Source organism: Oncorhynchus kisutch, linkage group LG13 (assembly GCF_002021735.2).
Source record: "Oncorhynchus kisutch isolate 150728-3 linkage group LG13, Okis_V2, whole genome shotgun sequence".
In the NCBI taxonomy this organism is placed as follows: domain Eukaryota; kingdom Metazoa; phylum Chordata; class Actinopteri; order Salmoniformes; family Salmonidae; genus Oncorhynchus; species Oncorhynchus kisutch.
The window spans coordinates 53337851-53361514 of NC_034186.2; the positions used below are offsets into that span (position 1 = coordinate 53337851).

Here is a 23664-nt window from a genome sequence, read left to right on the forward strand (position 1 = left end):
GTTGCCTGTTCTGTTGGCATTGATAACAGGGGTTGTTGTGATGTAATGCTTTGTGTTGCATGTCAAGGCCTGTGGTCGGATGTGTTCCCCGGTCCTGAACGACGTGGCTAAAATAGCATGATCAATGATGGGGGCGGATCCCCTCTCTAAGGCCACAGTGGAACTTGATAAGAGGGAAAATCAAACAGTGCTTTAAAAAGACAGCGAGGTGGAGGAGAGAGACAGAGAGAAAGGGGGGGTGGAGAAAGAGAGGGGGGGCAGAGAGATAGAGAGAGACAGAGAGAGAGACAGAGAGAGAGAGAGAGAGAAAGGGGGGGTGGAGAAAGAGAGAGAGAGAGAGAGAGAGAGAGAGAGAGAGAGAGAGAGAGAGAGAGAGAGAGAAAGGGGGGCGTTAAGGAAACTGATTAAAAAAACAACGAAGGATAAGGGATAGAAAACAGAGGGTAAATAGAGTGTTAGTTATTTGGCTCTTATTCAAAACAAGTAATCTGATATATCACATGAATATTTGATATTGTATAGCCTTATGGTGGGGATTGCGTGTGCTCATGATGTGGTCATTGGCCGTGAGGTAACAAAGCCCTCCCCTTCAATCCCTGTGGTAAGGCAGTAAGGTTATCGGTGCACACCAAACAGCTGACAATTAGCAAGGTGTCAATATTGCACTGGGAGCTAATTGAGCACAAGGGGCTGTGGTGTCAGTCAGTTGTGTAACACACCTTCACTGTTACTACAAACTAACTCAACTGAAGGGCTTTAATAAATATAGTCTCTGTCGCGTTCCTGTATGAGTGGAATATTACATAGCGTATGGCATTGTGGTGAATACAAGTAGAAGCTATTAAAAGCCTGTCCTGAGGTTAGGACCAGCATGTGATTGTGTGTGTGTGTTTGTGTGTGTGTTTTTGTGTGTATGCGTGTGTGAGTGCGTGTGCACTACCCTAGTTACTTGTGTGTGAGTTTGAATGAAGCCTAGAAGGCTAGGGTGACATTGCTTCGAATGACTCGTTGAAGTTTTGTTTACAACCCTGAAAGCAGCGTTATTGCAGTGTGAATAAAGAACCTGCAACAGGACGTTTGACAAATGACAGGGAAGCCTCTTGAATGAGTGGCTTACAGAGGACACCTTGTCTCTTGACCCTCCCTGCCTCTCAGATGGTAGAGATAGAGGGAGCTTGGAGTACGACCCCTCTATTGTGACAAGATGCATCTCAGAGCACTAGTCTAAGTCACTGCAGAAAAACTTAAAGAGGAAGGGAGCTCTATAGCCATGGTGTTATTATATGATATTGTGTGTACTGTACACATGTACAGTGCATACACATTTTTTTAAAGGGTAAGTACCTCTCCCAAAATAATGGTTTATTCACTTGTCTTTGTGTATGTGTGTGTGTGTGCGTGTGTGTGAATATACAGTGCCTTCAGAAAATATTCAGACCCCTTGACTTTTTTCACATTTTGTTACGTTACAGCCTTATTCTAAAATGGATTAAATCGTTTTTCTCCCTCATCAATCTACACACAATAACCCATAATGACGAAGCAAAAACAGGTTTTTAGAATATTTTGCAAATGTATAATTAAAAATATATATATACTGTATATTACATGTACATAAGTATTCAGACCCTTTACTCAGTACTTTGTTGAAGTACCTTTGGCAGCGATTACAGCATTGTGTATATTTGGGTATGATGCTACAAGCTTGGCACACCTGTATTTGGGAAGTTTCTTCCATTCTTCTCTGCAGATTCTCTCCAGGTCTGTCAGGTTGGATGGGGAGCATTGCTGCACAACTATTTTCAGGTCTCTCCAGAGATGTTCGATTGGGTTCAAGTCCGGGCTCTGGCTGGGCTACTCGAGGACATTCAGAGACTTGTCCCGAAGCCACTTCTGTCTTGTCTTGGGCTGTGTGCTTAGGGTTGTTGTCCTGTTGGAAGGTGAACCTTCGCCCCAGTCTGAGGTTATGAGCGCTCTGGAGCAGGTTTTTTTCAAGGTTTTTATGATCTCTCTGTACTTTGCTCCATTCATCTTTGCCTCGAACCTGACTAGTCTCCCAGTCCCAAATGCTGAAAAATATCCCCACAGCATGATGCTACTACCACCATGCTTCACCGTAGGGTTGGTGCCAGGTTTCCTCCAGACGTGACGCTTGGCATTCAGGCCAAAGGCTTCAATTTTGTTTTCCTCAGTCCAGAGAATCTTGTTTCTCATGGTCTGAGAGTCTTTAGGTTCCTTTTGGCAAACTCCAAGAGGGCTGCCTTTTACTGAGGAGTGGCTTCCGTCTGGCCACTCTACCATAAAGGCCTGATTGGTTTAGTGCTGCAGAGAAGGTTGTCCTTCTGGAAGGTTCTCCCATCTCCACAGAGGAACTCTTTAGCTCTGTCAGAGTGACCATAGAGTTCTTGGTCACCTCCCTGACCAAGGCCCGATTGCTCAGTTTGGCCAGGCAGCCAGGTCTAGGAAGAGTCTTGGTGGCTCCAAACTTCTTCCATTTAAGAATGATGGAGGCCACTGTGTTCTTTGGGACCTTCAATGATTCAGAAATGTTTTGGTACTGTTCCCCAGATCTGTGCCTCGACACAATCCTCTCGGCACTCTGCGGACAATTAATTCGACCTCATGGCTTGGTCTTTGCTCTGACATGCACTGTCAACTGTTGGACCTTATATAGATAGGTGTGTGCCTTTCCAAATCATGTCCAATCAATTTAATTTACCACAGGTGGACTCCAATCAAGTTGTAGACATATCTAAAAAAATAGTCAAAACATGTTGTCGCTTTGTCATTATGGGGTATTGTGTGTAGACTGCTGAAGAATTAAAAAAAAAATCTATTTTAGAACAAAGCTGTAACCTAACAAAATGTGGGAAAAGTAAAGGGGTCTGAACATTTTCCAAAGGCACTGTATATGTGCATGCCCATGGAAGCCATTGTGAGCTGGAGGGTGGTGTGTCAGTGCATACCGATTCAAGGGCTTGTGGTTGATAAGATGTGTCAGTGACTTAAATCACTGGTACATCAGAAGTTAGGAAGAAGGCTTCTTCCCTATGCATGCTAAGAAAACACCCCTATCCATGGCTTACTCACTGCAATGCAGATGTGAATCTACCCACAATCTAAATTTAACTCAAAGTGTAACAATTTAAATGTATTATCATATTATCTAGGCCTCTTACTTTAAATGCAACCTACCATAGACTAAAGTCAATTTAGGCTGTTCAAGAAATAACCCTCAATTTATATTTCAAATTGGTGTGCTTATACAGCCTTCCTTATGCTAGTGAGTCTACAAAAACCGGCCAACCTACCACGCAGATATTTTTTTCACTGAAAAAATATATTATTATTTTGACGTCTTAACACCACAAGCTGATTCCACTGTATCAAAAATAATAGATAGGTTACAACACATCCTGTATTAATGCAATTGACAAATTAATACACTTTGCTTTTAGCTATTTTTACAGAATAAAAATGTAATTACACCTTTGTAAAGGTTTTAATATAGCTAATGCATGTTTAATGAAAGATATTTTAATAAAATGCCATGGTGTTGCAGCGAACGGAGGGAGCAGGAAGCTTACTGGGTCTCTGGAAAGGCAAACACCGTATGTACCAATAGGGTTAACTCACTTTGTGGAATTGTAATGTGGCTCAAATAACGAGGGCTTCACTGCCCCGTCCGAGCAGGAAGGTACGTCCCCATGCTTCGACTAACTTCAGTCTCACGATGCAATCTGATGGCCCCACTGCCCCATCCCATTTCTGACACCGACATAGCTAACGAGGGGCGTGGGAAGCGAACCAGGGCCTCTGTGAAAGGCATACAACCAACGCATCTTGCCAATATGTTAACTCGATGGGAATTGAAACGTGGCTCATATAGCGTGGGTCGCTACAGTATATTACTTATAATTACCTTGGCCAATTAGAAGTTAGGCTAGTTCAACTAGGCTATTTGTTTGGGATTTATCTGATTCCTCTGTCTGTAACTGCGTGCATTCCAAACGGCTGTTGTCTACGACGTCCGTAAGCAGGTTTGAGAACCTGTCTGAATTGAATCCAAATGATAACACATTGATACTCAATATTTTGGCGAATATACAAGTGTTAGGCCTACATGTCATGTCGTCGTGTATGTCAACCGAACACTTTATTTAGTATAGTATCAATAACTTTGTGCTGATGGAGACAATAGTAAATAGTTCATTTAATGCGGGAGAGACCATCCACAGCACTGAAAGGTGTTTCTATGAAACGATCGAGGCGCAAACGTCTTGGTTTTGCTCATAATGTAACACAGTCCAGGAAATAGGCTATACTTAGGAGTTAAAGAAGCAATTGGAGGCTTTGCTTATCGTCATTGTTCGAGAGGAATCAAGCTCTTAGTGCATTGTATGCTTGGAGACCGATGACTATCCCTATGTCACAGTGGTTTCGACTCACTCAATCATATGCACTTCAACATACAGCGCATGCTGCTTTCGCCTTTGCTTTCGCCTATTCTTTGGGAGTGCTTGCAGGATATGTTTCGATCACACACTTGCACACAGGTACGTAACTATATTAGATTACATTGATGTTTCGCTTCCGTGTGTTTTGGTGAGGGTTTTGAATGGCAGCCGAGTCGAGGAGTATGAGTAGGAATATGAGCGAATACGAACCTATTAACGCACTCGAGACTATATCAAACAAACCAACAAACATAATACACGTTCCATTAGCAATAGTCTGTATCGGTATCAAAGACGACATTAGTACGTGGTTATATCATATGGTTTTGATAGAGCTGCCCTAATATAGGCTACCTTTGCTTTGTCATATTCTTGGAAATGTGAAGTTCAAAACGTTGCTCTGTTATCATGCAACATCAAAACACAAGGGATTAATCCGTTTGGAGGAACGTTATTTATCGGAAGAGCTTGGTTGACTAGATTCATGACTGTTGTTTTATAACCATAGTCAATTATTAAATGGCTATTTAATCGACTTTGTTGTTTGTTCCTTAAAACAGGCAGAGACAGAGGAAAACATCCATATTAGGAAGTCAAATGTCCTACACATAGGCCTAATGGACATGCCATAGCTGTCATTTAGTTAGAAGAACATGGCACAAATGTCATGCGTTCATAATAGCTGATTTTGAGATCGCTGACTCAAAAGTCCCCAACATCTTAAATAGCCTACCATCAAAATTAGTTGGAGCTCATTAACATGTGGCGGGGGTGGGGAGTCGAAAGATGCGGGATGAGTGGGGGTGTCGGGAAACAGCACAACTTTTGAACCTCATGGTATTCATGTTTTATTGTCCTTCATAAACTTCAATAAACCATTGTGGACGTATGTCCTATGCTCTATATGGGGAAGCCTAAATCTCCTATACATGGAGATGTGTGTGACATTGTGGAAGGGAGAAAAGCAGGAGGGCTGTGCCTTAACAATCGCAAAGTAGTGTCCACGTAGCGCAAGGGAGAATATCACAAGTCTGCGCACAGATTTCCGGCAATTAGGCTAAGCGTAGCCTATTCAAACCTCGTATATAAAAAAACATGTATTTACATATTTTACTTGTTTTATTTACTGTCACAAAGGCTATAGGCACAGTACCCACATCTATTGCCGTATAGGCTAACAATGAAAGACGAAGGCCTAAACAATTTAAGCCAGCTGTGGATTAGTATGCAATGAATAATGTTGATAAAACTTTTCTGTTTCCCTTTTTTCAACCTCGAGCTGCCTGTCCTCGGTTCTAGTTGCAGGGACGTCACGCGGGTGCTCTACATTCTTAGCGCAAGTGACACGAGAGAGAGAGAGCGGGTGACAGACAGGGAGACAGACAGACAAACAGACAGGGAGAGAGAGCGAGAGAGAGCGAGCGAGAGCATGGAACCTGTACAGTCCTACGGCAACAAGAGAGCAGCGCGAGGAAAGTACGCTAGAAACGTGTCATGCAATGGAACTAATAATGCATAGAAAAAAAATATGATAGTGGAACCGGCACTCTCGAAATAGTGCCCCAAGTCGTCTAGGCCTATCTTGAGTAATTCCCTCATACTGCATAACCATATCTCTCCTAAGGGAAAACGGTTGTCCGCTGTCATACCTGGAAGGAAGTAGCTAAATACATATTATTGTTCCTGGTTGCAGGTCGGAATGGTATTATAGCCTCAGACAGACTTCTTTGACTTGCCAAAGATTCAAAGCATTCATTTCCTTGCCCCTGTGAATACAGTGTTACAGTGTTAGTTTTACTTGATGAGGAATGGGAGTGGTCATTAAATTAGGCTACTATTTAGTTTTATTTGCTTGTGCCCTGATTTGAAGAATGTCATAACATCAAAACATGGCTGTTTTGTTTCGAGGACATTGCAACAATGTGTCAGTATAGCAGTGTACTTGTCTGGCTACATTTCGGCAACAATGTAGTGTACAATCAGTGAGTGTTTTGAATGACCCTGCATGCTGAAAAAAGTTATGATGTAGTCCTACAACAAGACAAAACTTGAAAGATGTCAAAATAACCTGACATGTTTGATACAAAGCAGACTTTAGCAGGCTTATAACAGTGCAGCGGTCAGCATTGGGGACAGTTTCCTTAGCCTTGCACACCTGTTTCACAGGATGCAGTTGTTATCTCTGGCGGAGTCAGGTTTCAGATTTATAGGAAAATTGTATTCACCTTTCAAAAGTCCGCTGATGAAAACAGTTTTTTTTTGCGACCCACAATCTCTTCCGTGACATTTGGACACGATTGCAACACATGACGTAGCCTAATTGTATTCTCCCTCAGAACTGAGTAGCCAATGAAATTAGAATGATAATCCACTGGAGAGCCGCTGCCTGATGTAATAGGACTACATATTATCTTCAAATTCATTACAGTGAAAAGGTATCCATCCAACCTTTTTATGAGAGTAAATCACGTCGCATAAAAAAAAATGTCATGACAGGCCTGATGGAAACGTCAAATTTGTCGGTAATCTTTCCAAATGTCAACTAAACAAATAGGCTATGCAAGGTGGGATCTTTTTGTGTTGGTAAAATGTATTATGCGAGAAATGGCTCTGGAAATGCTTTTGTGCGCAAATATTGATGTAATAACCGTTATATCAATTTGGAGTCACCAAATGAGATGTTATTTAGTCCTCCCACTACGACTCGGGAAAGCATGCAGTTTATTAGGCTACAGGTGAAAAAACAGGTTGGTGAAAGTGCAAGGTGGCAAAGCAACATCCAATAACAACATTCACCTTTCCAATAAACACCGAAGGGTCTTATTCTGGTGACATGGTGATCAATGCTTGGCTGCAGTTTGACAAATAATAATTTGACAAATAATAATCTCATCATGTAGGCTATACCTGCGCTGTAGGCCTTGTACGCAGTCTGTTGGTTAGAGCGAATGTGCATGTGCTAATACCGGATTGGGCACATTAGCTAAATGAAGCTTCTTTTTTTGTTTGTGACAAAACCATTAGTAGAGTTGAAAATGCGTCGGAAATTCTTTTCATTTTGTATTTTTATTAGGTACATGGGAATTTAACCCTCTATGGCATGACTTTTTTTGTCGTTGGGGAAAGCGATATGCTACGAGGGTACTGAAACACCAAGGTTTTCTATAATACATATAAGTGGAATAAGGAAAACAAGCAATATATGCATTAGAAAAAGTTTTATTTTGACAAACATCAACCACAAATGGTTCCGACCAATCACAATTAAGAAGCTTTAAAGTCAAAACATCAAACAATCAAATGAACAAACCACTACTAATTACAACTAACACCTCATGTATAAATGCTTCTCACATTTCATATGAGCATATAAACCAACATCCAAATGTCTGTGTGTGTTTGTGTGTGTGGAGGGGTTAGCCTGTGTGTGCGGGTATATGTGTGAATGTGTTTCAGTGTGTCTGAATGTGTGTTTGCTTGGGTGATTGTTTGAATCAGTGTTTCTCTTTTTGACAAAGCATACTTTGATTTCCTATTCTGTGTGGAACCTCAGGAAGCAGTTGCTGGTGGATGTGAAACAGAGGTGGACATCACATTTCCAGGCACTTGGCTTTTGGTGTACATGTGCACCCTGGCACCTTGCATCTCCCATTTCTTTCAGCCATAATCATCCAGTAGGCTGTGGCATCCAGGCACACATCAGGGACTAGAATTGGAGCAGCGGGTCCTTTTCTCCTCCTCTCCTCATACTCACCGGCAATTGTGGAACCTCGACGACCTATATTGCGCTCCCGACTCTTTCCACTTTGGCATAGGCCTTCAGCGATGTATAACTTGAAGGTTTGCAGCTTCATTTGTTCCTTCTTTCTCATGCCAGTGCCTTCACAATCTCTTTCGGTAGAGCCGCCAGGTGGTCACAATGATCATATCCAAGAAGTGGAACACCAGCCGGTGGTACCACTTCTTTGATCCAATTTTGTTCCGGTACAGTGCAATCAGTGAGTCAAGCAGATCCACCCCACCCATATTCTTGTTGTATTCTTTCACCACAGCAGGGCAGGGGACTTTGGTGATCATCTTTTGAAGACAACTTTGCCTCTTGCTCCCACATCTGCTAGCTCAGGGTTGTACAACTCTCCCTGTGCAGATTTCTAAGTTGTGCGGGACGCCATCAGAGCCAGCCAAGACGAGTATCTTGCTTGCTTCAATCTATTTCTTCCCTTGAATGCGACCATCTGCTCATCAACAGCCAGCTAGATAGACGTCGGTTTTGAGGTTAGATGAGTGACCAGTGGTCGGATTTTGTGTAGTGGATCATCATTTTCCTCCTGTCTCTCTTCATTGTTACTGAAGTGCAGGGAATTTTTTGATGGCCTCCCATCTATTCAGTATCATGGTGCCAGCTACTTGGGACACTCGGCAGGCTTTGTTCCAAAACATGAAGGTGCCTGGTAAACCAAACAATGACACGTACACCACAATACTCAGGAACTGCTCCAATTATTTTCTAGTGAGGTTAAGGGGCTTGTTTGCATTACATTGTATCACATATAGATTTGACTGTCCTACAATAACTTCCAGAATGTCTTCAGATACAAACTGCTTGAAGTACTGGAGGGGGGACATGATATCATCAGATCTTGAAAGCAGTTCCTGCCATTCTGAGTAAGCATTGAAGTACGCATTGTGGGGTGTTCTCCATCAGGGTAGGCGTGGAACATCAATCTCTGCTACATCCTCAGACTCAGTCTCATTGTCAACAGACGTATACCCATCTTCATCCACTGACATGCATACACACACACACACACACACACACTTTGCTGACTGACCCCTAACTGACCCCTGACCTCCTAACTGTCTCTCAAACCTGATTCGGGGATCCACTCTTCCTGACTCTCCTCAAGCTCTGTCCTCACTGTCAGAGGGAATGACCCTAACTGCTTGATCCTGTTCCTTCCGCCCATAAAATGTTCTTGTGTCCATTTCCTGTAAGTATCAGTAGATATTAAAGTAAATACATTGACTATTGACTATGGTCATAATTATGCTTTCAAGCACATCTCCACACTTTAGCATGATATTGCCAGAACAAAAGTGGTCTAACTGCACATGGTTGCCCTGTGGCAACGAACCAAAAAACAGAGTTTTAGTATATAAATAAAAACGAAATAAGTCTTTAAAAAATCAAACATACTTCTATACATACTCATGCACATGTAAATATTTTTTTATATAAAATTATTTCAATTTAAACATGTTAAAATGTATTTTATCTTACCAATTGGTGGCTCTGTGTCCCATGCGGCTTTGCATCCTGAAAGGACTGCTCCACCCCCAGACAAAAGGCCACACCAACTTCAGCCCCTTATTTCATTGGACACAGACATGTCAGGTGATATTATATATATATATATATATATATTTTAAATAAAGGGGCGGTGTGAGGTCCAAAAAGGTAGTTTGTTACCTGAGGGCAACACCATGCCATTGAGGGTGAACTGCAAAAGTAATTTTATGTGCACTAGAAAGGCTTTTATGCACAATTTTCAATTTGATGGAAACACATCTCTGATGAGGAAATGTGTGTTTTATTCAGATTTTAGGATGTTAACTGTTGCAATTGGATGGAAACCTAGCTACTAACCATGTTTCCATCCACTGTTGTTATGCGAGTAAAGTCATACCATTTGAAAAAATTAATATTGACAGCTGTGATTTTCTAAATGTTGACAGATCATTTTTCATTTGAAAATGGTGGTGGAAAAGCCTTTATGCAATATTTTGATATGATAACCATCATATTCAATGTAAACTTGAAGTCACGCGATAATATGGTGTCTGGTCCTCCCACTATGACTTGAGAAACCATGCAGTTTATTAGGCTACAGATTAAATAAGTTATTATGCACTTCACAGGGTGTTGAAAGTGCACAGTGCTTTTCTATAAATAATCGAGGGTCTTATTCTGGTGACATGAGGATTGAGGCTTGACTGCCATTTGACAAATACAAATATTCTCGCTCTTATCCATAATCATCTCATCATGTAGGCTAGCCTACCCGCACAACCAATCTGCGAGCTGTCGGCTAAAGCTCACGTGCCAAGACCACAGTAGCCACATTTGCTATTTAACTCAACAGCCTTTGTGACAAACTATCAGTTAGAGTTGAAAATGCAATGGAAACACATTGAACTTTCAATTTGTTTTCGGTACATGAGAACGTAAGTGGCAAAGTACATTTTGCGTGCACTATGTCATCACGGACTGACTTTTTTCCGCAACAAGTCTGTTTGGTCGGAACACGTCAATGGTGTTCTTTATGTGGAATTTCGAATATTCACATTCAAATCTGTCGCCAATTGAATGGAAACCAAGCTTGTGACTCAATGCGATAGATTTGTATGGCTTTGTGAGAATGACACTTGACAGGCACATTTACTAGTCTTTTTGTAAGTTAAACATTTTACAAGAGTAGGGGATGTTATTGTTGTTGTGTCAGTTGAATTAAAGTCTGACATGAATTGAAATATTATGGTCATAATAGTCTAAAACTAAAGTACAGTACCAGTCAGAAGTTTGGACAGACCTACTCATTCAAGGGATTTTCTTCATTTTTACTACTTTCTACATTGTTGAATAATAGTGAGGACATCAAAACTATGAAATAACACGTGATGGTGCTTTGCTTGTGACACTGTGTGATTTATTTAGAATTCAAGGCACACTTAACCAGCATGGCTACCACAGCATTCTACAGCGATACGCCATCCCATCTGGTTTGCGCTTTGAATTTCTTTTAGATTTCACCTTTATTTAACCACGTAAATGAGAACTTGTTCTCAACTAGCCTACAACTGCGACCTGGCCAAGATAAAGCAAAGCAGTGCGACACAAACAACAACACAGAGTTACACATGGAATAAACAAACATACAGTCAATGATACAATAGAAAAATGTCTATATACAGTGTGTGCAAATGAGGTAGGATAAGGGAGGTAAAGGCAATAAATAGGCTATAGTGGCGAAATTAATACCATATAGCAATTAACTCCTGGAGTGATAGATATGCAGAAGATGAGTGCAAGTAGAGATACTGGGGTGCAAAGGAGCAAATTAAATGGGGATGAAGTAGTTGGATGGGCTATTTACAGATGGGCTATGTACAGGTGCAGTTATCTGTGAGCTGGTGCTTAAAGTTAGTAGGGAGATATGAGTCTCCAGCTTCAGTGATTTTTGCAGTTTGTTCCAGTCATTGGCAGCAGAGAACTGGAAGGAAAGGCAGCCAAATGAGGAATTGGCTTTGGGGGTGACCAGTGAAATATAACCTGCTGGGGCCCTGCGGGTGGTTGCTGCTATGGTGACCAGTGAGCTGAGATAAGGCGGGGCTTTACCTAGCAAAGACTTATAGATGACCTGGAGCCAGTGGGTTTGGCGACGAATATGAAGCGAGGGCCAGCTAACGAGAGCATACAGGTCGCAGTGGTGGGTAGTATATGGGGCTTTGGTGACAAAACAGATGGCACTGTGATAGATAGCATCCAATTTGCTGAGTAGAGTGTTGGAGGCTATTTTGTAAATGACATCGCCGAAGTCAAGGATCTGTAGGATAGTCAGTTTTCTGAGGGTATGTTTGGAACATGAGTGAAGGAGGCTTTGTTTCGATATAGGAAGCCGCTTTCTAGATTTAATATTGGATTGGATATGCTTAATGTGAGTCTGGAAGGAGAGTTTAGTCTCACCAGACACCTAGGTATTTGTAGTTGTCCACATATTCTAAGTCAGAACTGTCCATAGTAGTGATGCTGGACGGGCGGGTAAGTGTGGCCAGCGATCGGTTGAAGAGCATAGTATCCATAGTAACACAGTATCCAAAGAGGGGTCAGAAGTATACAGAATGGTATCGTCTGCATAGAGGTGGATCAGAGAATCACCAGCAGGAAGAGCAACATCATTGATGTATACAGAGAAGAGAGTCGGCACGAGAATTGAACCTTGTGGCACCCCCATAGAGACTGCCAGAGGTTTGGACAACAGGCTGATTTGACACACTGAACTCTGAACACTGCCAATAAGAATGTGGTGATTGACAGAGTCGAAAGCCTTGGCCAGGTCGATGAATACAGCCGCACAGTATTGTCTCTTAATGATGGCGTTTATGATATCGTTTAGGACCTTGAGCGTGGCTGTAGTGCACCCATGACCAGCTCGGAAATCAGATGGCATAGCGGAGAAGGTATGGTGGGATTCGAAATGGTCGGTGATCTGTTTGTTAACTTGGCTTTCGAAGACCTTAGAAAGGCAGGGTAGGATGGATATAGGTCTGTAGCAGTTTGGGTCAAGAGTGTCTCCCCCTTTGAAGAGATGGATGACCGTGGCAGCTTTCCAATCTTTGGGGATCTCAGACGATGCGAAAGAGAGGTTGAACAGGCAAGTAATAGGGGTTGCAACAATTTTGGCGGCTAATTTTAGAAAGAGAGTGTCCAGATTGTATAGCCCGGCTGATTTATAGGGGTCCAGAATTTGCAGCTCTTTCAGAACATAAGCAATTTGGATTTGGGTGATGGAGAAATGGGGGAGGCATGGGCAAGTTGCTGTGGGAGGTGCAGGGCTGTTGACTGGGGTGTGGGTATCCAGGTGAAAAGCATGGCCAGCCGTAGAAAAATGCTTATTGAAATTCTCAATTATCGTCGATTTATCGGTGGTGTCAGTGTTTCCTAGCCTCAGTGCAGTGGGCAGCTGGGAGGAGGTGGTCTTATTCTCCATGGACTTCATAGTGTCCCAGAACTTTTTGGAGTTTGTGCTACAGGATGCAAATGTATGTTTGAAAAAGCTAGCCTTTGCTTTCCTAACTGCCTGTGTATATTGGTTCCTAACTTCCCTGAAAAGTTGCATATTGCGGGGGCTATTCGATGCTAATGCAGTACGCCACAGGATGTTTTTGTGCTGGTCAAGGGCAGTCAGGTCTGGAGTGAACCAAGGGCTATATCTGTTCCTGGTTCAAAATGTTTTGAATGGGGCATGCATATTTAAGATGGTGGGGAAAGCACTTTTAAAGAATAACCAGGCATCCTCTACTGACGGAATGAGGTCAATATCCTCCCAGGATACCCGGGCCAGGTCGTTTAGACAGGCCTGCTTGCTGAAGTGTTTTAGGGAGCGTTTGACATTGATGAGGGGTGGTCGTTTGACCGCAGACCCATTACGGACGCAGACAATGAGGCAGTGATTGCTGAGATCCTGGTTGAAAACAGCAGAGGTGTATTTGGATTGCAAGTTTTTTAGAATGATATCTAGGAGGGTTCCCATGTTTATGGATTTGAGGTTGTACCTGGTAGGTTCATTGATCATTTGTGTGAGATTGAGGCTTTTAATGTTAACATGCATGAACCCAAGGCTTTTACGGTTACAGAAGTCAACAAATGAGAGCGCCTGGGGAATGGGAGTGGAGCTAGGCACTGCAGGGCCTGGATTAACCTCTACATCATCAGAGGAACAGAGGAGTAGGATAAGGGTACGGCTAAAGACAATAAGAACTGGTCGTCTAGTACTTTTCGAACAGTGAGTAAAAGGAGCAGGTTTCTGGGCACGGTAGAATAGGTTCAAGGCATAATGTGCAGACAAAGATATGGCAGGATGTGAATACAGTGGAGTTACATCTATACATTGAGTGTCGATGAGAGACATGAGGTCACCCCATGTGTGGGAGGTGGAACTAAAGGGTAAACTAAGGCAGATTGAGCAGGGCTCGAGGCTCTACAGTGAAATAAAGCAATAATCCCTAACCAAAAGACCAATGGACAAGGCATATTGACATTAGGGAGAGGCATGCGTAGCCGAGTGATCATAAGGGTCCAGTGAGTAGTTAGTTACACGGTGATTCAGACAGCTAGCAGGCCGGGGCTAGCAAGCTAGCAGAAGGGCCTGAGTGGGACGTCTTGACCGAAGATGTCTGTTGTAGCCCCCTCGTGCGGTTATGTCGGCAGACCAGTCGTGATGGATCAGCAGGGCTCCGTGTAGCAAAAGGTTCCAGGCCAATTGGCAAAATAGGTATAGTGGCCCAAGAAATTGGCCAATGGGCCACTTCAGCGAACAGTCCGATATGCTCTAGACAGCTATCAGGCTGCGGCTAGCAAGCTAACAGATGGGCATTCAGGGGACGTCGCGATGGAGGAAAAGTTTGAAAAAAAACCTTGGGCAGATTACGTCGGTAGTCCAGTCGTGATGGATCGGCGTGGCTCCGTATCGGCAGTTAAAGGGGTCCAGGCCAAATGGCAAAATGGGTATTGTAGCCCAAGGAGTGGCTGATGGACCTCTTCAACTAGCCGGGAGATGGGACTAGCATAGACTAGCTCCAGGGAAATTGGTGCTTGCCTCAGGACAGAGACGTTAGCCAGGAGTGGGCACTCGGGTAGCAGCTAGCTAGCTGAGATGATCCAGGTGAAAAGTTTCAGAGCTTGCTATAGGAATCCGGAGATAGGGAGAAAAATAAGTCCGATATGCTCTGGTTTGAATCGCACTCTGCGGACTGGCAAGAGTTGTCCGGGCTAAAGGTTAGCCGATGACCGCTAGCAGTGGCTAGCTGACTACTATCTAGTAGCTAGTTAGCTGGCTATCTCATGTTTGGGGTTCCGGTTCTAAAGTAAAGAATATCGCAGATCCATACCAGATTGGGTGTGAGGCGGATTGCAGGAGAGTATGTTGAAGTTGAGATTAAGAGAAATATAACAAAAAAAGATATATGAAGATATATACACAGGACACGACAAGATGAAGACAAAGACGTCTGACTGATTACGCCATCTTGGAAATCCAAATCCATTTAAGGATCAACATTGTAGCAACATACCATGATCCACAGCTGATCCTGTTGGAGCTCCAAAAATGCAGAGCTTCACAAAAGAAAGCCACTGGTGGAAAAGCCTGTTGCAATGTTTTATATTCATGAATTCACACAGTGGCTCATACAGTACATGACCGAACAGAGATTTTATTTGATTGGGAAAGGGGGATACCTAGTCAGTTGCTCAACTGAATGCATACGACCAAAATGTGCCTTCCACATTTAACCCAACCCCTCTGAATCAGAGATATGCAGGGGGCTGTCTTAATAAACATCCACGTTATCGGCACCCAGGGAGCCTTGTTGTTTGGGGACAATTGCCTTGCTCAAGGGCGGAATGGCAGATTTTTCCACCTTGCTGGCTCAGGGATTTGAACCAGCGACCTTTCAGTTACTGGTCCAACGCTTTTAACCACCAGGCGACCTGCCTTTTACCAGCATGTGTTTTTTGACTCCAAATGAATGATGAATAAAATAGATCAATTGAAACATTGGTTTTTCTGTACAACTTTACTTTCCATCTCTTGGCTTATCACACTTAAACTTTACACACTGTACCACGAAATGTCTTTCAAAGACGTTTTGTTATAGTTCCCCCTCCCTTTCTCTATCTGTAGGAGTCAAATTAGCGATTTCATTTTTTTTGACCCGAACGTGTTTTATCGGCCTATGTGAAACAATGAGGACAAGGAAGGCCTTTGTGGTGGCTGCAATGCATTTTGAACTCATGTGAATGGTGCCTCACATTCCACAGCAGCAGGCCCTAGCTGAATGACACCAGTAACTCCCTCTGCTGTTTTCATTGCTGATTACTCTGTTGGGCTTTTTGATCAACACACACACACACACACACACACACACACACACACACACACACACACACACACACACACACACACACACACACACACACACACACACACACACAGGAGTCATACACACACACACACACACACACACACAGGAGTCATACACGTCTTAATATATCTTATATCATGTCATTATGGAAGATCCATAGAACCCCATTTGGAGACGCTGGTTATGCATCATCATTTCCTGTGTATCCAGTCTCTTTGTCCAGATAAAAGACACACAGTTGGTGTGTCTTTTGTTTCCTCCATTTTTGTCTACCATGGCGACTCCTTTATGGGCTAGTCCGATGTGGTAAACACACCACACCTCTACTACAGTCTAGGATATATAAGATGCGTAATGTTGTTGCATAACCTGTATCCAGAGTAGAAAATACTTCCTATCGTCTTTTATCCATACACACAGTGTTGACTCTTTTCTTTGTGGCTCACTTGGTTTGGGTAAAACAGCTACAACAGCTATTTGTTTTTATGAAATGAATTTACTGTAATGGAATCTCTACCTGATGGCTATCGACAGACAATCCCATAATTTGTTTATCGTCAGACTGATAGGAAGTGGTACCGGGCTGTGTTAAGTTTGGGGCCATGGCATTGATTTCAGCTGCACAGTGGGACTCCTCATGTGAAAGGGCAGTCTCTCTCTGCCAGCTCAGAAAGACTGTGGCTCCTGGATTAAATTATAAATGAGCCCCTCCATAGGAAACTCATTGCTTATGTCCTTAGTATAATCAAAAGGAATGTATTTGGCAAAAGACTGACTGCAGTCCCTTTAAGGCACTGCTGTATCTTCTCTCATCATCACTACACACACACACACACACACACGTGTGTTTTCTCCAAATTCTGAGCAAGGGGCAACAGCTGGGTGTGTAATCCCCATATTTGGGTCACACCTGTAACTCCATGGCTGGATCAATAAAATGCCATGCTTCGTAAGCATGGGCTTGATAGTAAGCTATCTAGCAAGATATCTGGCCAAATTAGACCCGAAGAAAATGATTTAGTCACCGGGGGATTAGGGGTTAGAGGAGAGGGGTTGGAATGAGGTTGGGGGGAGGCTGTGGCCAAGGGATTTAACGTGGCACATTTGAGACTGCATGGTTAGGTAGTGAAGAGGCTATGCTGTTGTGATGGGGGCTCAGTTAATATGGTGTATTGGTAACACTTGATAACACACATTCATGAATAAGCATAAAAAAATAAACATTAGAAGCATTATATTTGTAAACATTAGAAGCATTATATAAAAAAAATTGTTACTGTTGTTTTTCAGGGACTGTTGTTGCGAGACTTATTTTGGAATGATGCATCTGAGACTGAGTGAGGAGTTTCAATGGAAGGTTTGATTGGGGGATTCCGAGACGGCCTAGTGTGTGTTAGATTTATCTTCTTACACATATAAATGCTTCCTTTCCAATTAACACATCATGCCTATTATTGGCCATTCATCTCACATGAGAGAGCGAGAGAGAACGATTGAACACCATGTTGATTATGCATCTGTCCCACTCCTGGTGAGTCAACATCTTACCCCCACAGCAGATCACAAATACATTCTTAAAACACTACTTTGATTAATACTTACAGTATTAATTATTTGAATCCCCATCGGTTGTGGAATGCTATAATAAAAAGAACATAAATCTAATAGATTGTTTGCCTGCTCTGTGAACCAATGGTGGCATTGTTGCTCTGATTGCTAAGGGATTAAAGAAGAGAAATACGATTAGGGAGAAGTAGCCCTGAGCCACGTGGATGCAATCGGGGATTGGAAAGAGACTCCGTGTGTGTGTGTGTGTGTGCGCGCACGCTGGGTCTAGCTCATTGTCCAGCCCAGATGTCACTAGCGACTAGCTCACTGGTATTATTGATCCCCTTTTTATAGACCCACTGCTCAATAGAATAATGACATTATAAGCAGACAGTGTGTTGAATAGGACCGACATGATACAGTAAAAATGACTGTTGGTAAACGCTCGCTAATAGAATCATATTTTGTCTTTGATCAGTTACCTTCTTCCATTGCCTTTTTATTCAAATGACAAAGGTCATCAAATGAAATTGATTCAATTATAGGCCTTTCGCTTTTGAACATGCCTTTTCCGTAAACAAAAAAACCTTTTGGTAAAATGTACCAGTCGATCAAATGATAATCATTAAATCAATAATAAGTGGGACTTGAAGGAGGCCATTGCTCCTGTTTTGTCTACATTAGCAGGTAATATGTCCTCAATATATTTGTTTTACCCTTTGTGGTATCTCTCTATGCAGACACAGATAAAAACAGGTTATCTATCATCCCGTCCGGTGGTGACTGTCTTGACTGCATCAAACCAATGTAAAGAAGCTTGCTAAGCTAGCTACCTAGGCTACTTGAAGCTATTCTATTGCGCTTTCCATCCTTGTCCACAACAGCTCCATTCAGATTAAACAACAGCCTACCTGATGGTTGCTCATTGTAGCCTACTCCTTCTCATTTAACTAACTTAATTCTGTAATTTTAACTCCATTTTGCATTGATTAGAGATCTCTCACGTTGGTTGCTACACATGGAGCCACTGACAGTGCCACTTTGATTTGCCAACAATAGCAACAAACGCGTGAAACCTGTGTAGGTTTCGCAAGTAGTCAAACACTAACATCCGTTCGGATATTCGAATAACCGTGCCCATTCCTACCTAACACTACTAGTGCCCTAACACTATTCCCCCAACACTATGCCTTCCACTGGCCATGCCTCTGTGTCTGTCTCTGCTGTGTGACTGAGGCCGTGGCCTTCCTCACGACCTTGTTCATATTTGATGAGCCACGCGAGTCGCTAAGCCCCAGCGAGCTCTAAACACCCACTGTCAGGCCTGAAGAGAGGAGAGGTGGAGGGTGGGAGGGGTGCAAGGGTGCAGGGGTAAAGGGGAAGAGAGGTGGAGGGATTGGGGTGAAGGGGTGGAGAGATGACGACACTTACAAACTTAATCCAAACTCTGTGTTCTAAAGGGAAACAAAGTGGGGTGGGGGTTGGGGCAACGATTCTCAAAGGAGCCTCCTCTGTCCATGGTTTTGGCCTATATCGCACTCAAATCTCGAGAGGTGACCACAGTTTTTAATGACAACGCTGGTTTAAAAATACATACTACTGTTTTTCTGCCACGGAAGTGGTGCTTCGAATTCCTTTGAATCCCAGTCGGATACAGAGCTCTTATACTTGTAAACAAACACGTCATTTAGCTGAGATTTATGTAGAGTGGGACAACTAGCTGGCATGTTATTTTTGCTGGTCCATGAAGTGAACAACAGGAGATGTGATCCTGCTGTGAGTGAGGCTGCTTGATGGTGGTTAGTGAATGTTCTTATTAGATGAGATTAGCACTGCATCGTAGGCTGGACAGGCTCACACAAAGACCACACCCAACAGTCACAGTCATACATACAAACAGCACAGCAGACTCATTGAAGCATATTTAAAGTGGCTATACAGAACTTTTGCCTCTGGGTTGCACTTGAGCCAAAAGGGGTCCTGTAAAATAGACTGAACTATTGTCAAGAAAATACCTAATTGGAATGAAAGGGGCATATATTTCCATACCCGTGAGCCAAAACATATATTGTTTACCCAAAACAAAGGATCTGTTTGGTCATCCCTAATATTTGTGGATGACAAATGTATTTCCTATATTTTATTTAACCTTTATTTAAAGCAACCAAAAAGCAAAAGGCCTCCTGCGGGGACCGGAGCTTGGGATTAACAATAAAAAATAAATACGATATAAATATAGGACAAAACACACATCACAACAAGAGACAACACAACACTACATAAAGAGAGACCTATGACAACAACATAGCAAGGAAGCAACACATGGCAACACAGCATGGTAGCAACACAACACAACAACAACATGATAGCAACACAACATGGTAGCAGCACAAAACATGGTACAAACATTATTGGGCACAGACAACAGCACAAAGGTCAAGAAGGTAGAGACAACAATACATCACACAAAGCAGCCACAAATGTCAGTAAGAGTGTCCATGATTGAGCCTTTGAATGAAGAGATTGAGATAAAACTGTCCAGTTTGTGTTTTGTTGCAGCTCGTTCCAGTCGCTAGCTGCAGCGAACTGAAAAGAGGAGCAACCCAGGGATGTGTGTGCTTTGGGGACCTTTAACAGAATGTGACTGGCAGAACGGGTGTTGTATGTGGAGGATGAGGACTGCAGTAGATATCTCAAATAGGGGAGAGTGAGGCCTAAGAAGGTTTTATAAATAAGCACCAACCAGTGGCTCTTGCGACGGGTATAAAGAAATGACCAGTTTACAGAGGAGTATAGAGTGCAGTGATGTGTCCTATAAGGAGCATTGGTGGCAAATCTGATGGCGAATGGTAAAGAACATCTAGCCGCTCGAGAGCACCCTTACCTGCCGATCTATAAATGATGTCTCCAAAATGTAGCATGGGTAGGATGGTCATCTGAATCAGGGTTAGTTTGGCAGCTGTGGTGAAAGAGGAGCGATTACGATAGAGGAAACCAAGTCTAGATGTAACTTTAGCCTGCAGCTTTGATATGTGCTGAGAGAAGGACAGTGCACTGTCTAGCCATACTCCCAAGTACTTGTATGAGGTGACTACCTGTAATAACACCTGTGGTAAGAGGGGCATTATTCTTACCAAACCACATGACCTTTGCTTTGGGGGTGTTCAGAACAAGGTTAAGGGTAGAGAAAGCTTGTTGGACACAAAAAATGCTTTGTTGTAAAGCATTTAACACAAAATCCGGGGAGGGGCCAGCTGAGTATAAGACTGCATCATCTGCATATACTGTAAATGGATGAGAGAGCTTCCTACTGCCTGAGCTATGTTGTTGATGTAAATTGAGAAGAGGATAGGATCGAGCCTTGGGGTACTCCCTTGGTGACAGACAGTGGCTGAGAGCAGATTTTCTGACTTTATACACTGCACTCTTTGAGGTAATTAGCAAACCAGGCCAAAGACCCTTCAGAGACACCAATACTCCTTAGCAGGCCCACAAGAATGGAATTGTCTACCATATCAAAAGCTTTGGCCAAGTCAATAAAAATAGCAGCACAACATTGCTTAGAATCAAGGGCAATGGTGACATCATTGAGGACCTTTAAGGTTGCAGTGACACATCCATAACCTGAGCGGAAACCAGATTGCATACCCAAGAGAATACAAATAAAGCCAGTCAGTTGATTATTGATAAGTTTTTCCAACGATTTTGATAAACAGGGCAAAATAGAAATACGCCTATAACAGTTAGGATCAGCTTGATCTCCCCATTTAAATAAAGGACAAACCGTGGCTGCCTTCCAAGCAATGGGAACCTCCCCAGAAAGGAGAGACAGGTTAAACCAGTTGGAGATAGGCTTGGCGATGATATGGGGAAGCAACCTTAAAGAAGAAAGGGTCTAAACCATCTGACCCAAATGGGTTTTTGGGGTCAAGTTTAAGGAGCTCCTTTAGCACCTCGGACTCAGTGACTGCCTGCAGGGAGAAACTTTAAAGAATAACTCAAAAACAAAATAGAACAGAAGTTATGTTTCTGCTTTCCACTTAACTTGAATTCTATGATGATGATCTAGTTTCTAGATAAAGACACTGAGTAGATGTGGGCTTTGAGAGTGGAACAGGATGGATGTAGGCCTAGTTATTGTGCTCTTTGAAGCCTGGTGATGTTAGATGTCTGAATGACTTAGGGAAACAAGCTGGAAATGTCTCTGGGCTACAGCTAATCATTCACCACAGAGGAACTGATCGTTAGCCACTGATGTCAACCTAACCTTGCCATGATGGAGGGGGATATTTCTGTTCCTATTTGTATGGGTGTGTATTGGGTTGTGTGTGTGTACATGCATGTGTGTGTGTGTGTGCATTCGTGCTTGTGTGTGTGTGTGTGTGTGTGGGTGAGGGAGGGGCCTCCCCCAGTAGCCAGGCCCAGCTGTTGTTAAACACACTACTTCACTAGAATTGTGTTTTTGTGTGTGAGTGTGTGCCTACGTGCGTACATATGTCCCAGTAGTACAGAACAGTAGTTCTGCTTTTACTTACTGTAATAAAGCGCTTTCATTATAGTACCCCCCCCCCCCAAAAAAAACTGAAATGTTCGTTGTGGTTGTGTTCTCTCTTAGTTAGCATCTCTCTCACAATGCTACTCATGTGGAAAGCCAGACGGAGGGAGGGATAGTCTAGGATGGTTATTTGATTTCTCTGTTTCTGTCAGTAGCTGTGTCTGCATTCTCAGAATGAGGGAGAGAGATGGAGACAGAGAAAGGGAGAAGGAAGGAGTGAGAGAGGGAGAGAGAGAATCCATATTTATGTTTATTTAGGTTGTACTTGAACCTTTTCTACATCGTTACAACACTCTATATAGACATAATATGACATTTGAACATATGTTTCCCATGCCAATAAAGCCCCTTAAATTGAAATTCAGAGATAGAGAGAGAGAGCGAGCTGTGGAAAAGGGAGACAGCGGCAGACTGGTTTTGAGGTCACTGAGGATGGGGGTGAGGATGATGACTGCCAGGGGCTAATGAACTTGCCCCATAGCCACGTGTGGAGCTGAATGTAAAGCTGGACAGAGGTAGCTACCACATTATCAACTGATTATGCTGGCCTCTCTCCACTACATCAGCCAAGGCAATGAAACATCACTGCTTCCTGAGTGGCATTTCTCTCTTCCACCCACCCCTCATCCTCTCTCTTTGCCTCCTCCCATCCTCTCTCTGCTGAAAGGCTCCACTATTGTCCCAAACTAGGCTTTTAAATTTTTTTTTAACTAGGCAAGTCAGTTAAGAACAAATTCTTATTTACAACGATGGCCTACTGGGGAACAGTGGGTTAACTCTCTTGTTCAGGGGCAGAACAACAGATTTTTACCTTGTCAGCTCGGGGATTCAATCCAGCAACCTTACAGTTACTGGACCAATGCTCTAGCCACTAGGCTACCTGCCGCCCCTGCTGCTACTTGCCGCACTCGGCTTAATCTGAGTCTGGGAACCCAGACTTCTGTCTTCTACCTTCTGTCTTCGATGGGCTACTGCTGCCAGCGACCAGTGTTTTCCGCTGGGGTTGCACGTTTCCCAGCTGCTGCCTCTGTACCTCTCGCCCTGTGGCTTGGTGGTGTAGTAGAGGTTCAGAGAGGGGAAACCAACGTCAGAGAGCTCTTAGCAATGACCCCCGACCCCTCCACTCGCCCCTCCTCATTGGTCCATTGGTGTTTTTTTAAAGACCTAGATCTCCTTGCACTCCCCCCGTACACTCCCCTATCCCGCTGACCTCGGTGTCCTATTCCCACATTATATCCAGATGTGTATGTGTGTGTGTGTCCTGCATATGTATGTGTGTGTGTGAGGGAGGGAGGCGCCCCCCAGTAGCCAGGCCCAGACTCAGATTATCTGAAGCTGCTGTTAAACACACTCATTCACTAGACTTCTCTGTTTACCCTACTACTGAGAGAAAGGAAGTCA

The 23664-nt window shown here is 43.1% G+C and overlaps 1 protein-coding gene across 1 annotated transcript in view; it reads left to right on the top strand.

The window, feature by feature from the left end:
* The first annotated feature begins 4458 nt into the window (after nucleotides 1–4458).
* LOC109901776 (zinc finger protein 516) overlaps nucleotides 4459–23664 on the top strand; it is a 66419-nt gene continuing 47213 nt past the window's right edge. Inside the window, exon 1 of the mRNA XM_031786550.1 lies at nucleotides 4459–4556. The gene's annotated coding sequence lies outside the window, so the exon portion shown is untranslated. The remainder of the gene's footprint in view (nucleotides 4557–23664) is intronic.